Below are 15,005 nucleotides of genomic sequence, written 5' to 3'. Positions count from 1 at the left end.
TTGATTTGGTGCATTTATACATTTGCAATATGATTACCATTGTAGCATTAGCTAGCATCTCTGTCATATCACATAATCATCAGTGTGTGTGTGTGTGTGTGTGTGTGTGTGTGTGTGTGTGTGTGTGTGTGTGTGGTATTTTCTTTGGAATATCTATTCTAGGGTATTGAGGAGTTGATCACCTTACCAGCTATGCTTTGGCAGATGTCACAGTCATGTCAAGTCTTGCCTGGAATGAAAAGGATGTGGTTTTAGGAGTCAACAGATGGAAACTTAAGTCCTCCATTCTGCCACATCTGGAGACTCTTTTGAAAAAAAAAATTCTTTGACTACTTCACAAAATAATGTTTCAGTCTTCTGGAGGGAGTGGCCGAGGAAAAGATTGCCCCCTGTTGTCTGGCTGTCAGAATCTCATAGCAGTCACTGGGGTTGGTAAGAAAAGATCCCTTTCATTTCTGCCACTCATTTTTAGACAGGATAATATATTTCGATCTTCAAATTGCATCAACAGAGGGCAAATGTGTTTTACCTTTATCAAGGTAAGGCTCACACTTATCATAAGACTTTTAATTAAAAAGTAAAATTAACAATCATCTGCAAATAAACATAATATTTACTCATTTACAAATATTGGTTTGGCAGGAAACAGGTAATAATGAGTAAATCAATAGACCCCAGTGATGACTCAGTGATATTTGGGAATAGATGGACGTTTTTAGTCACAAAGGAGCTAGATTGAAATGCTAGAATGAAAAAAAAATTATTAATTAATTTATTTTTTAAAGATTTATTTATTATTTATACAAGCACTGGGTACAGTCAGAAGCACGGGAGGGTGAGAGAATTTACCAGAGCCAGAGCGGGGAGCAGAGCAGGCAGAAGGACCGAAGTACACTGCTGAGGGGAGCAGCGGGCGGCAGGAGAGGTCTGCGTGCCATGCGGGACCATCCTCCGGTGGCCAGGGAGCAGCCGGGGATCGAACTGGCGCTGCAGAGGTTGCAGGCAGCTTCACAACCCAGCGCTCAACCGCTGGGCCACCGGGGAGGCCCTAGAATGAAAAGAATTTTAAAGAGACTTAAGCAGGGTACAGAGGTCAGAGAGCCATTTCAGGAAACTAAGTGATGCCTGACTTGAAAAGAGAAAGGGAGACAGTTCTTTCATTCAACCTGCAGGAAGTAGCTGGAGGATCTGAAGTCAAATTCTGCTTCTTCAGCCATGAAGACAACCATTTCATCAGCGATGCTAATGGAAGCAGCTTCTAGGCAAAAAATCGCTTACTCTAAACTGGCATTCCAAGCCAAGCCCACACAAATATTTATTGCTATTTGCTAAGATAATATTGCATTTTTGGAACATTTATAGCTGTACCACTGAGATCATGACACTGATTTATCTCATGGAAATATTGTGGGCATGAGTATAATAAAATACATGTGAGTGCTTATCATCTGTGAGGAGACCTAGATCTTAAGTCATTTTTCATGCTCCCATATAATGAACTTACATTCGATGATGTAATATGACTACATTCAATTGTGAATCAGGTAATAAACAAACAATTCTTTGCCTGCCTTTGTTTTTCATCAGCCAGGAGAAATTCAAGTTTTACATGGAGAATGACCCCTGGTGTCAGTCAGAACACAGGGCTCTGCTTACTGACATTATCGAGTACAAGTGACATGTTTCCTTGCTTCTTTATAATTCTTTTAGACTTAAATTTTTGAATTGCTCTGGAAAAGGATCAGAGGGAAAAAATACAGAATGAACATTATTAAATACTGACTGTGATGAGTCTAGAAACACCACTCCTACTTTATTTTCTTTCTAGTAGCATTTCTTTCTCGTAGTGCCATTGGTTTACATGGTCATCAGTATTTGGGAAGTATAGGATCTCTCCCTTCAGGTCTGGTCACTGTGGTGCCTAGTGACCATGGTGTCTAGAATCCTCCCCCTGTCTACTGGGCTCTCTCCCCTCTGTCCTCACCTTTCCCTCTCCCCTTTGGTTCCTCAGTTCCATGGTCAGCTTTCAAAGTTTGGCTTTAAACTTTGTTTTTGCCTGAACCTTTGGACTCTCTATATTCCACATAGAAGTGATACCACCTAGTATTTCTCTTTCTCCTTCTGGTTTTATTTTTCGTTATACTCTGTCTTGCTCTGGCATTTCTTCCTACAGCCGCATCTCACTGACACCTACCTAACCCACCCAGGGACACCTTCCTTCCCCTGTAAAGACTAAGATCTTTCCACACTTGGACATATAAGAGAGCCTAGCTGTTTCCTTTCACAAATTGAAAGTCAGATCCACTAATCCCCATGGAAAGTACTTTTACAAGGATGCTCAGTGACAGATATAAACTACTTCTCTCCTCACTTAATAGTTATCCCTTCCAGAGGGCTCTCTGCTTTCCTGCTTAAGAGATTTTTGCACGATTTTTGGAAACAGTGAGTATTTGGGGAATGTCCCAAACCACTCCACAAGCCAACTAAGTGGTTGGCCTAGAGGCAAGTTTTCATGGCTCACAATATTAGTTTTCAAGCTCAATGTGATTTAACAGGCCTTGAACCTCCCCTAGGTCCACTCAGCAGCCAGTAACTCCCTTCTTATTCAATATTCATCAGAACCAGTGGTGCTGTACATTCAGGATGGATGTGCCTGAGCTCTGTCCTGGAGAGGAAGATAATCTGGAAAGCTCTGGACAGTGAGACCTCAGGGAAGCCATCAAAGGCTATGAAAAGACCCAATGTGGGGTGCCAGGGGAATGGGCAAAGCAGTTCATCACTATGGAAGATGGGGTCTCTCAGTGGGGACTCTATCTGGCACCCAGTGTGCCTTTCTCACCCAGTAGCTATTGGCACATAAAGTTCACAAAATAAAGCCAGTCAGATGAATGCAGTTGCTGTGTAGGGCAAGTAATAGCATTGCTATTGGCTAGGAAGGCCTGAGGCAGTTGCTTGGGTGGGAGTCCCCACAGACACCTCCCCAGCAGGGTCAAAGTTGTCATGGGGAAGCCCCCTCATGGCTCTTATTATGATTTTAGGATCATTCTAGCAAGAAACTGAGAGTTTGAGGAACAACATTTATTATGGTCCTGAAGGAACCAGTATGCTGAGCGGAACTGGGACTCCGCTTTTTCTAGGATCTGAGGGTGAGGTATTTAGGGTAGCACAGGCTTGCTCTTTAATGGATATTAAGGCATAAGAACAGGGATTAGGGCATAAAAAGGGAGAAGCAGGGTCATTCAAATTGTCATTATCTAGCTTACTAAGGCTTTCTAAAAGGCAAACCTCATGAGGGAAAGTGGCTTGTTTCCTTGTCTAGTTGGCTTGCTAGCACCTGTGTTACTTGGCTGGAAATATGTTTATTCAAGATGGACATCTTTTCTAATGAATCAAGAAGATGTGATGTATATATACACAAGAGAATACTACTCAGCCATCAAAAAGATAAATCTGGGCATACCCTGGTGGCGCAGCAGTTGAACGCTGGGCTGAGAAGCTGCCTGCGGCCTCTGCAGCGCCGGTTCGATCCCCGGCCACCGGCAAGGGTCCCACATGGCGTGCAGACCTCTCCTGCTGCGCCTGCTGCTCCCCTCAGCAGTGTACTTCGTCAGACTGCCTGTTCTGTTCTCTGCTCTGGCTCTGGTGAATTCTCTCACCCTCCCAAACTTCTGACTGTACCCAGTGCTTGTATAAATAAATAAATAAACAAACAAACAAATAAATAAATAAATCTTTTTTTTTTTTTAAAAAAGAGATAAATCCATGCCATTTGCAGCAACGTGGTTGGAGCTAAGTGAAGTAAGTCAGAAGGGAAAAGGAAAAAAGTCTCACTTCAAGGGAGAGTATAAGAAAACTGAACAAAGGATCTGGAAAAATACCAAACTTGCTGTCAAACCATAGATCTGAGGCATACTGCAGAAAAGGGATCATAACAGGGGAGGGAAGAGCATGATCACAGGTGCCATGGTGGTGGCAAAATTATGAGGACTATGCATGAGGAGAGAAATCAAATACTGTACAAAAATGAACAACAATGTAAGAAAAGAAAAAATACAGATGGAAAGTAGAAAAGAATTGGTAAGAAAACAAGAAACCCACCCAAAATACCAAATAACACTAGTAAGCAATTAGTAAATCCAAGAAAAATAGAAATTTATATAGAAAGGGAGCATAATCAGAAAATTCTAGATGATTCTGGAAGGAATGATACTTACATAGCTTTAATAAAATAAACATAATATTGATTTAGCAAAAAAAAAAAAAAGATGGGCGTCTGTGGAAATGGAGGCCGTGGCACCCAAAAATGCTCATGTCATGTCAGTCACTTTCACTACAAAAGTGTCAAGGAAAATAGCAAAGCAAAGAGAAGAGACAAGAAAAGAGCTATTGGGAGTTTATGTTAGGAAAGAATAGAAAAACGAAGTTTCTCCACTTGTTGCTTTTCGATCCTTAAACACAAAACATAATTTATTTGGTTAAATTATAAATTAGGTGGGCACTCGGATATCATAATGTCAACACCTTGCCTTCCTGTAATTGCCCTGCCTGATCTTTGCCCTCAGGCCCTAAGGACTCTGCAGAAGCTCTTGGACCCGCTGCCTATAGGCTCAGTCATGTTCCAAGCCAGGTCCAGCACTAGCTCTGGGCGATGGGAACATGGAGGACCCAAAGCAGTGTCCAGGTCTCCTTCAGGCTTACCTGCCACTGATCCTAATCTAAGCAAATCTGATCTTTTGCCCTGGCATAGGATCCTGTTACATGCCAAGCAAACAGTCGTCATTGCTCTCCTGATCCAGACCCATCTCCTTCACTTCACCGGAGGGTCTGCTCTTGGCCTTTGCTCCCTTGTGACCCTCTTGTTTCCTCTGGTCTGGCTCTGTTCAGTTCCTCATGATCAACCTTATTGCTCCTCAACCACAGCCACACTCCATGCTTTTCACTGTGGGTAGACCTAGATAACTCCTGGTCATTTTGACAGCTGAGTAGGTCAGGTCTCCCCTCAGGCCCCCAGCATACTTTGATTCTTTCTTTGCAAGCTTTGGGCACATTGGCAGCCGTAGGTATTGATGCGGCACTGACTTCCCTGGGACACTGACTCTGAGACCATGCAATGACTTTGCAGGAGCTTGCATGGGGTGTGCTGAGCTAGCGTGGTCCTCAGGAGTGGTCTGTGATGGGGTAAGAGGGCCAGACCTTTGCATCTGGTGCTGACCAGCATTGGGGCAAGTGCTTGTCTTCAGCAGAGGGCAGTTATTTCTCAGCGGTGAGATGAGCAGACCACGCTCCAGGACGCGGGAGAGCAGTGCCTAGGTCCTAAAGGGGGTCTTGGGTGCTATTCAGCACAGCACTTTTGTTAAACAATGTCTCTCTCAACCACCACAGAGCAAGCATGTTGAGGAGAGTCTATGGTTGTCCTTCATGTGCTTAGTGTAGTCACTGGCTCCATGCTGGATTTCAGTAAGTGCTTGTTAAAGAATGAACAAATCCAGTTTATGTGACTAACTATCCAGCTTTACCCAAAACCCCCTGGCTTTGTCGCTCAAAGTCCTGTATTTCAGGAAATGTTTAGTCCCAGAAAAACCAGGGCAACTGGAAATACTACCCCTAATATTCTGTTTGTGAACCCTGAATGGAGTTTACCAAAACTTCTGGCTTCTGCTGCCATCAGTCTGTTTGTCAGGTATTGGCTGGAATTTTCCCCCAAACCCACACTTCCTTAAATGAGATAGTCAGATCTCAGATTTGGTTTAGGTTTTCTGTCCATAATACTTAGCTCCTAGCACTCCTTTCCAACAGCAGGCTCTGGTTTCTGACCTACTTTTGGTTCAGCATAGGCCTTTCCTGTAACCCTGCAGGTCTGTCCAGATTTCTAAACCCACGGCTTGCTAGCCCAGCTCATCTCTTTAGCTGTGCACTCCTGTTGTCCTTTCACTTTTTCTTCATTCACTTGAAAAGAGGGAGATGGTGTGATGTGTTACCCCATTTGGGTGCTACTTGGCAAGGGAATATTTGTCCTTTCAAAGCCATAGACTCCATGGGAATCGTAGATTGCCCAGAGCAGAAGTAAGATCAGCATTGTAGAGAGGACGGTGTGAAATGTGCAACTCTATTCAGTCTGATCCACTTAAAGATGTGAAGAGAGTTGGGAAAAGAAGATTTTGGGAACTGCAATACTGATGGTAAATCAGCACTCCTCAATATGCCTTCCAGAAGATGCTAAGGGATCACTTATTCATCCTATAAATATTTATTGAGTCCCAGCAGTACATGTAAGGAATAGTATTAGACTCTACAGGTCAGTTCCTACTTAGGCTGTCTAATCTCTGTAATCATTCCCAAAACAAGATTCTAGGACAAACTCTGAAAGGCAAGGAAATTGGTTTTCCTGAAAACTATGATTTTAAAGGTATGTTACATATATATATACATATAATATATATTATATCATTGTTCATTTCTGTACAATGTTTGATTTCTCCTCTCAGATGTAATCCCCATAAAATTCCCACCACCAAGTCACCTGTGAACCATCACCATAGTCTCTTGTGCTTTTCCCTCCCCTGTTTGATTCCTCTTCCTCCCCCTCCCCTGCAGGATATCTCCAATTTATAGTTTGCCTACTAGTTTTGTCTTTCTTTTTTTTCCTGATCCCTTGTTTGGTTCCCTTATAGTCCTTCTACAAGTGAAATCAGCTGATATTTTTCTTTTTCTTCTGACTTATTTAACAGAGCACAATGCCTTCTAGCTTTATCCACATTGCTGCAAATGGCATGCATTTATCATTTTTGATTGCTGAATAGTATTCCAGATGTGGTATATGTACCACATCTTTTTATCCACTCATCTGTTGTTGGGCATTTAGGTTGTTTCCATATCTCAGCTACAAATAGTGCTGCAATAAACATAGAAGTTGCAGGTTTCCTTTCGAACAATTTTTTTTTTTTTTTATCCTTTGGGTAGATTCCTAAGAGTGGAATTGCTGGGTCATACAGTAGCTCCATTTTTAGCAGAGAGTTTCCATTGAAAACTATGATTTTTGACTCTATTGACACATTTCATCTTCATACTCTAAGATTTAAATAGTGAAAATAGGAATATCTCACCATATAGCTCACTCTAATTTACTTCTGTCCTAATTGCAGGAGCTCTGCAATCATGTCCTTTATCTTTGCACTTCACCAAAGAAATAACTTATTTTTCTATTCACTCTCACTCTTTATGAATATGTCTAAAAAGAATTGAACTAATTTTGATTGATGATATGTCTGGTGAATATAGAGATGATTTGTACTTGTTCTGTTCTCAGGAGAAATAAAGTAAAACGCTAAAGAGAAAGTAACTAGTCTGACATCATCCAGACCTAGAATTGTTTAGAACAGGTGGAAATTGCATGGCATTTTTGCAGGCATGCAAGCAAAGCCATCTGCAAGACTGAAATTCAAAACAGACTCCACCCTATTCTTGACATCGCCTATGCAAAAATCTGCTGCCTGTGGGTAAACCAGCCTTTCAATCTCCACCAATAAAAGAGTCAGATGAAAATTTAAACAATAGACCCCAGCCTTGCTACTCCACAGTGCACTCTTTAGAAACCAGGGAAATAATTAAACCCAGCAAGACAGCAACAAATATTTTTAGATCATACAAGTTAGAAAATTGAAAGAAATAAGCATATAGGAAGAAAACAGAAGCCCACCCTCTCCAGAATAATTATATGTTTGAACACCAATGACTCACTTTTCCTATCTATAAAATCTAAACTCTAACTTGCAATTGTTGGAACAGTTTTCAGATTAAAATCTGCACTGCTTCCTGGGTACAAATACTCATTTTGATTATCTAGTAAACTCTTTGTCTAACTATAATTGAGATTTTCATTTCAGTTAATAATTCACTGTCTTCCTTACAGGGATGTTCTACAGATACATACATACACACACAAACAAACATGCACACACAAAGAATGAAAGAGAATCGGAGACATTGCAGTTCTGAAACACCATTAGCAACTTTAAGGAATGTTTACCGTAGTTTGTATTTACACTCTCCTACCATGGAGATAGAATTGGGAAATATATAAATGTAATGGAGCAACTGAGCCTCATCATAATCAAAGAATGAGCACGTAGTAAGTTCATGCAAAGCTACAACAGAAAACATGATTTCATCTTTCTCTGATGATTCAGAGACACTAAAATCTTCAGCAGGTTCCAGACTAACTGTTGTGAACATTCATTATCATTGTATAACAAGAACCAGTTAAATTGAATTCCTGGTTCAAAGCTTGTTTGTTTTTTCATGGATATATGAGTCATAAACTACAACCTTTTAATAGTGATGAACATAAGAAAATGTTGTGTTAGAATTATGTAGGAAATTTTCTATTTCATGGTAACTGATTAGAAACTGAACTTATCTAGGACCAGGTCTTACCACCTGGACTGATGATTCAGGACTGACTTGAGGCACGAACCGCCAAGGCCACCACAGGTCAAATGTTCAGACTGCAGGGTCTCTTGGACAGAGAAATAATTTGGAAATGGATACAGGTGACAAATGACTTTTACCAGTTACAAAGGGTAGAATAAAAATAAAATATGTACTACAACATATTATTGCAAAATATCTGCAGATGTAAATGGTTCTTTCATTAGTCAATATTTTCCCAAATTTGCTTAGTGAAATTAATACTCTAACTATATAAAAATAAAATAGAATGACTTTAGTTGTTGTGTGTTTTGTATGTGTGTAAAGTTGGAATTTATGCAGGATGCAAAAGTAGTATTTAGATTATGGCTAAATATTTCAGATGGGTGTATATATGTCTTTTGTTTCCAATTATTCAATTATACTTTAACATACTTAACAGATCTGTTATCTTGGAGGTATTAAAGCCACTATCTCTTCAATCTAAGTATCCATACTACACTACACTCCTCATCTCTTCAAGCTTTGCTTTCACAAATTCACTGAGTCCAGCTGGTAGTTAAATCCAATGCCATCCCTCACCCCCCCCCACCTTTTAAGCCCATTTGGACTTTTTCCAGCAGCTGACACTTTTATTATTTTCTATATCTTGATACCTTCCTATCAAATGTCAGGCACTGTACTAGGTGCTTTGTACACATAATCTCATCTAATCTTCATGGCTCCATTCTAACAAACTCATGTCTCAGAGGGAAACTCATCTTCCACTTCTCAACATTTTTTTAAAGCACCCCTTTTAATTTTAGGCTAGAAATATTTGTTTACTACCTTATTATAATTTCTATTGATTAGGAAGACACAGTCATTATTCTATACTTGCTTTAGGCATTATTTCTTCCTTCGTTCCTACCTCCTTCATTTTTCTTCCAGTTGCTCTTCCATCAAGATAAATCCTCATGACAGAGGCCCAGCTTATCTTTCCCAGCTCCAGTGCCCTTTCCTGTGGTCTAGCCTGGGTACCACCTAGCATGGCTAACTTTCCCTTACACTGCCTTTAGTCCACATGCTCCAATTCTCAGGTATGAGCACTCAGGTCTAACTACCAAGTTTTTAAAATTCTGTGTAACTCACTTTCCTAACTGTTATTTCCCACTACTTCTCTACATACTTATTTACCAGTATTTTTAACAAACAAAAGTAATTCTACATTCAGAATAATTATTAAATAATACTAGCAACTAAATTTTAATATGACAGAAAATGTGCCGGCCTCTACTAAGTGCTTTTTAAGAAATCACTACGATCCTTACTTTCATCTCCCAAAGAGGATATTATTTTCCCCATTTAGTACATCAGGAAACAGGTTAACAGTAACTTGCCCAAGGGCGGGCAACTGGAGGAGACAGGGATGCCTGAGGATGGGACCTCTGCCTTAAGCCAGAACCCTGTATCCCAAGTGCCCTGTTCTGCTGCTGCCTGGCAGTCATCCTCACCTGGGAAGTTTGCTTGTCTCCAAACTGCCCTATCCTCCATCTCTAAGGTCCAGCTGTCCCACTAAACTTTTCCTATTGTTAAAGTAAAATGCAAAATGGAGAGTCCTTGAAAACTCCCTGAGCAGACAAAGCCATTGAAGCTGCTACAGCTACTCTAAATCATGGGAAGCATACAAGAAACTTGTCATCTCCTTAAAATGGTATGAAATAATCACTTTGAACCAATCCTCTGCTATCCGGAAACCCATTAATAACCAGTCATTATAAAGGCAAAACAACTTCCTTTTTTACCTTGTCAACCATCCTGTGACATCACGCCCTCTGCTTTATATTAGTTTTGGCTTTGAAAGTTCCTAATTGGGCCTCCCTGGTAGTGCAAGAGTTAAGACGCAAGCTATGAAGCTATCCTCAGCCACTGCAGCATAGGTTCGATTCCCGGCCAGCCAGGGAGCAACCCACCTGGTGCAGCAGACCTCTCCTGACTGGCCCGCTGCTCCCCTCAGCAGCATATTTCAGTCAATCTGCCTGTTCTGTTCCCCACTCTGTCTCTGGTGAATCCTCTCATGCCCTACACCTCTGGCCTGTACCCCAGTTCTTGTATGCATAAATAAATAAATCTTTAAAAAAAAGAAATTTTCTAATTGGAAAATAATTATTGTATGCATAATAAGCTTAGTAAGTACTAAATTTATAGATCTGGTATTAAATGTTGCTATTTTAGACTTTGACCCTAACCTCCCCAAATTCTAGGGGTCTCTCCCTCCCGCTTTTTATCTGCAAGATACCACAGCAACACTGGAGTTTCATGAGGTCCATGTTGCTAACTAGTGCATGTTTATTCTCCACCAAACAAGCAAACATAAACTGACATGTGATTTTCTTGAGAACCTGCATTATCTATAATTTATACCACATTTGAATATCATTTTATCGTTCAGAAAAAAAATGCCTAAAATTGGTTTTAATTATAGCAGCTAACAATTGTGAAAGTATTTGCTGTTAAGTGCCAGGCAGCAGCTGACTGCTTTGCATTCACTATCGCATTCTGTCTCATAACACCTGCACACGGCCTGCAGGTTTACCTGGCTCCTTAAGAACTAAGTTCCTTTTAGGATTTAGCTGATGTGAGAGCTCCTAACTTGACAGGTTCACAGCCTCTGCCTTCCAAATGGGGCCTCCATCCGTGATCTGGGAGGTTTGAGGAGGCAGAGCCCTTTACAGACAGGACAGTCCAAAGCTTAGCTGTGCAATAAAAACAATTATTTTTAATTTTTCACATACCCAGAGAGTTCCCCTATTTACCTAAAAAGGTAAATCAAAATTAAGTGGAAAAAGTCATGATTCACACTGACAGTTATTTGCAGTTTCATCAGTATATTGTTTTCAGTCCCTGCTTGCAAATTCTTTTTTTTTTCTTTTTTTTGATGAAACAAATCTAGGCCTTCAGATGAATTTGGTAAATCAAATGGTATTTTTCTTTTTTCATAAAAATAATGTACAACTCAGTGAACTCTCCATTGTCCCTTCTCTTACCACAGTTCTTTCTCCTTAGCCAGAGTATATCAGGAAATTACACTGACCTCCAACACTTCTCAATGAGTTCAACGGCCTCTGGGTAGAATCCCTTGTAACCACCCAAGAGTCACACACTAAGGGCAACCAATAAACTTGATTTTGCTATTTTAAAACCTGGCTAAAAAGCTATTTATAATCATTTCACTGGGTACTTTCCATAATACTCATAAAATACCGCTTTTCTTTCTGCTTTACATGTAGACTGGAACAGTTGACATTTGCAGACATGAGTAACACATAACAGCCAAAGAGAAACAGCTTTAGTTTAAGATTCTTGTTTCTTTGGCTCTTTTCTTCGAGTCCCCTCAGCATGATCTGCAATGTGTTCTTGGTGGGACGGTCGGGTTCCCACCCACCGATATAAGCGCTTGTCATCTTTTCTCCAGCACACAGCCCTTCCTAGATGGGCATCGCCAACAGAACACGATGCTGGACTGACAGACACTCCTTCCTTCCCCCTTTTTACCTCAGCTCCCCAAATTCAGAGGGAGTAGCATGGGGGAAAATAGACCATAGAAAATGGAGTTCTCCCTGTGATGGCTCCCGGCATAAATAAGTGACCTTGAAAATCTAGCTTGGTCACTGCTGGATGGGTGGGAACAAGGGATAGACTTCAATTTTCAAGGTCACATTGTCCTAAGTTGCAATCATTTCACTGTGTACCAAGTTGGAATGTGGTGCTTAGGAAGGCTTTTATTATGCAAGTGAGGACAGAGAAAAAGGGAGCTGCTCTCACTTTAATGGAGCAATTTAAAGCAACAAGTTTCCATGAAGCAAGAACAAAGTAAATCAGGAGTTTCAGGTAGATTATGCTGATGTCTCATTGAAAGGTCAAATATTCCATGGCTAATGGGCTCTGGGTTTCTAGCCATTGCTTAGAAATAGGAATTAAGTGCTGAGTTATGAGCATAAAAGACTGTATATAAAACTAAATATGCACAGAATGGAAAGAACCCTCAAAACTTAACTGATTTCTTCAACTAGCAATAAATATATAGGAATAGGGTTCATTTACAGATTAAAGCCATAGTGTGGTCTTCGTGAGTAAATGATGGGCAGGCTGTAGGCATCACCATGCTAGCTCACGCTGGGAAATAAGAGGCTTAGACAAAGATTTTTCTAGACAATAAAAATTAGCATGGAAAAAGCAAGCTTTGTAAAACAAATTGTAAACATTTTGTATGGAAATACATCTTAATTTTCCCCATTCTCTTATTTAGAACATATTAAAATGATTAATGTTATTATGAAAATTGTTGAAATAATAAAAAGGAAATACTGTGCTGGCCTGGGGGCCTATTTGCTCCTGCCAATGAGAGCTCTGGAGGTGGTTCTTTTTCTTTTTTTCTGTCTCTATGTTCTTACTAGCAGCTAACCCACAGTTCTCAATGAGGGTGGCAGAGTGCACTTGGATTCACTAACCCCACACAGGTCACCAAGCAAATATTTTTTCCACAAGTATTCATACTTTTACAATCATATTGACCTGAGTATGTCCTGCCATTTGACTTAGAATAGATAAAACTTGCTAACAATGAGAGAAGTTGTCATGTTCTTGGAGGATGCGATCATTTTTCCTTTCAAGTACACAACAGGGTGGGCAGGCAGCAAACTGGTTTTCTCAGACTTTAAGTGACCTGGGAGGCCAGGGCGGGTGCAGGAACTTGGGGTGCTTGCACAGGATCACACCAGCTGCCTAAGGGATTTAATGCTAATTGTTGTCAACATGCACTGAAACATTTTTTGAACATGAGCCACCAAAAGTTGTAGCGTGAAAACTGTGCTAACACAAAATTTAAAAACTCTTGGGTAGCAATACTCTCCTTTCTTTTCTGTGGATGGGGAAAGCAGAGACATTTTTTTAGAAATGTGGGTAAAGTAAGTATCCGTATGTGTGAGTAAGGCAAAGAGGGGACTTATATTTTACTAAGTGTGATTTATTGCCAGGTTGGGAAAAACACTTAAAAGCATTTTCATTTACTTCTGGGTTCCTTACTGTACTTTAGAAAGCTGAGGTTGTCTGACAACACCTATTAGATAAGTGAGATATCTGGGAAATTATCTTCAGCAAAAAATAATACCTTTTGCTTCACCTAAAGGGCTTGCGTGCATCATCTTTTCAGAAAGATGATAGGCCAGGAGGGTTGACAACTTCAATAATGATTTCTGCTGTAACGGCAGGCACTTTGCAAGGTTTTTACCAATGCAATCTCTCTCCTAATCTCTCCAATCTCTCTCCCTAAGGACTTAGGGGGTTCATGCTCCACACCACACTCGACCAGAGGAACCCCACACCTGCACCAGAGGAACAGATCCTCCCCAAACACCTAGCTTTAAAAACCACAGGGGCTTGCACACAGGAGACCAAGAGGCAGTGTGGGTCACAGGATCCGACTTTAACAGACAAGCATGCAGACTCATCTGGGACCCAGTACAAAGGTGCAATATGAAAAGCATCTGAGTCTTACATAAAGTATACTCATTAAACCTTAAAGCACTTACCAGGAGAGAAAGGGTGTGCAGGAACTTTCTCCAGGAACTGAGGCACTACGGCACCTTTTTTTGCTTTCCTGGAGCCAGAGTGTGAGGATGGCTTTTTGCACACCTCTTTTAGCTAGAGGAGATGGACTCCTCATGCCTTACTGAATCAGCTTCACTGCATGTGTCTGGTTTACCCTGCACCACTGCATCGGCCTGTCCTGCACCACTGCTGGAGCTGGAGGACCACCACTGCTGGAGCCGGAGGAGAATGTAGGCAAGGAGACCCTACCTTTGCATTCAACCTTGACTTTGCTATAGTGTGTCAGTACCTCCCACAGGTCCTACAACCCCAGCTCTGGCAGCTGTCCCCAAGGGGGCACTTTAAAGTTGCTGGTCTGGAGGCCAGGAGGGTTGACAACTGCAATAATGATTTCTGCTGCAGCGGCGGGCACTTTGTAAGGTTATCAATGCAATCTAGAAAACCTCTGCCCAAGAGCTGGGTCCTGCCCAAGAGCTGATACTCTACTCAGAACTCTTGTCTCCAGTATTCACTTTCAACTCCATTCTATATACTCTCACTTTCAACCAGTGAGTGGGTACCATCGTGAACACTGCCCTGGCCTGCCTCCACTTCCCCTCTGTCCCCTGAAGGGACGCTGCTTCTGTTCTTTGGATGACCCAGATCACCCCCCCTCAGGACCACAGAGCAGAATCTTTCCATCAGTCTGTGACAAAAAGCAAGTTCAAGGACATCCTCCCTTACACTTTCTATCTGACTGGGTGCAGGAGGAAAAATTTGCTCCATTTTTGTACCTGACACTTCACATTAAAAACAACAAAGACAGTTTGAAGGGCATGAGGGTTTAGGGTGTTCTCTACAGATTCATGAATGCTGTGAAAATTCAGTGCCTGGCACTCTGTTACTTATTAATGACAGACATCTTGATTCAGAATTTTCTATTTATGTACGTCCTCATTTCCTGTATTTTGCACACCCCTCTCGTGTAGGAATCAAGTAGCAGGGGGGCA

This window comes from Talpa europaea (genome assembly GCF_964194135.1).
Source record: "Talpa europaea genome assembly, chromosome: 14".
In the NCBI taxonomy this organism is placed as follows: Eukaryota; Metazoa; Chordata; class Mammalia; order Eulipotyphla; family Talpidae; genus Talpa; species Talpa europaea.
This window is presented reverse-complemented; position numbering follows the sequence as displayed.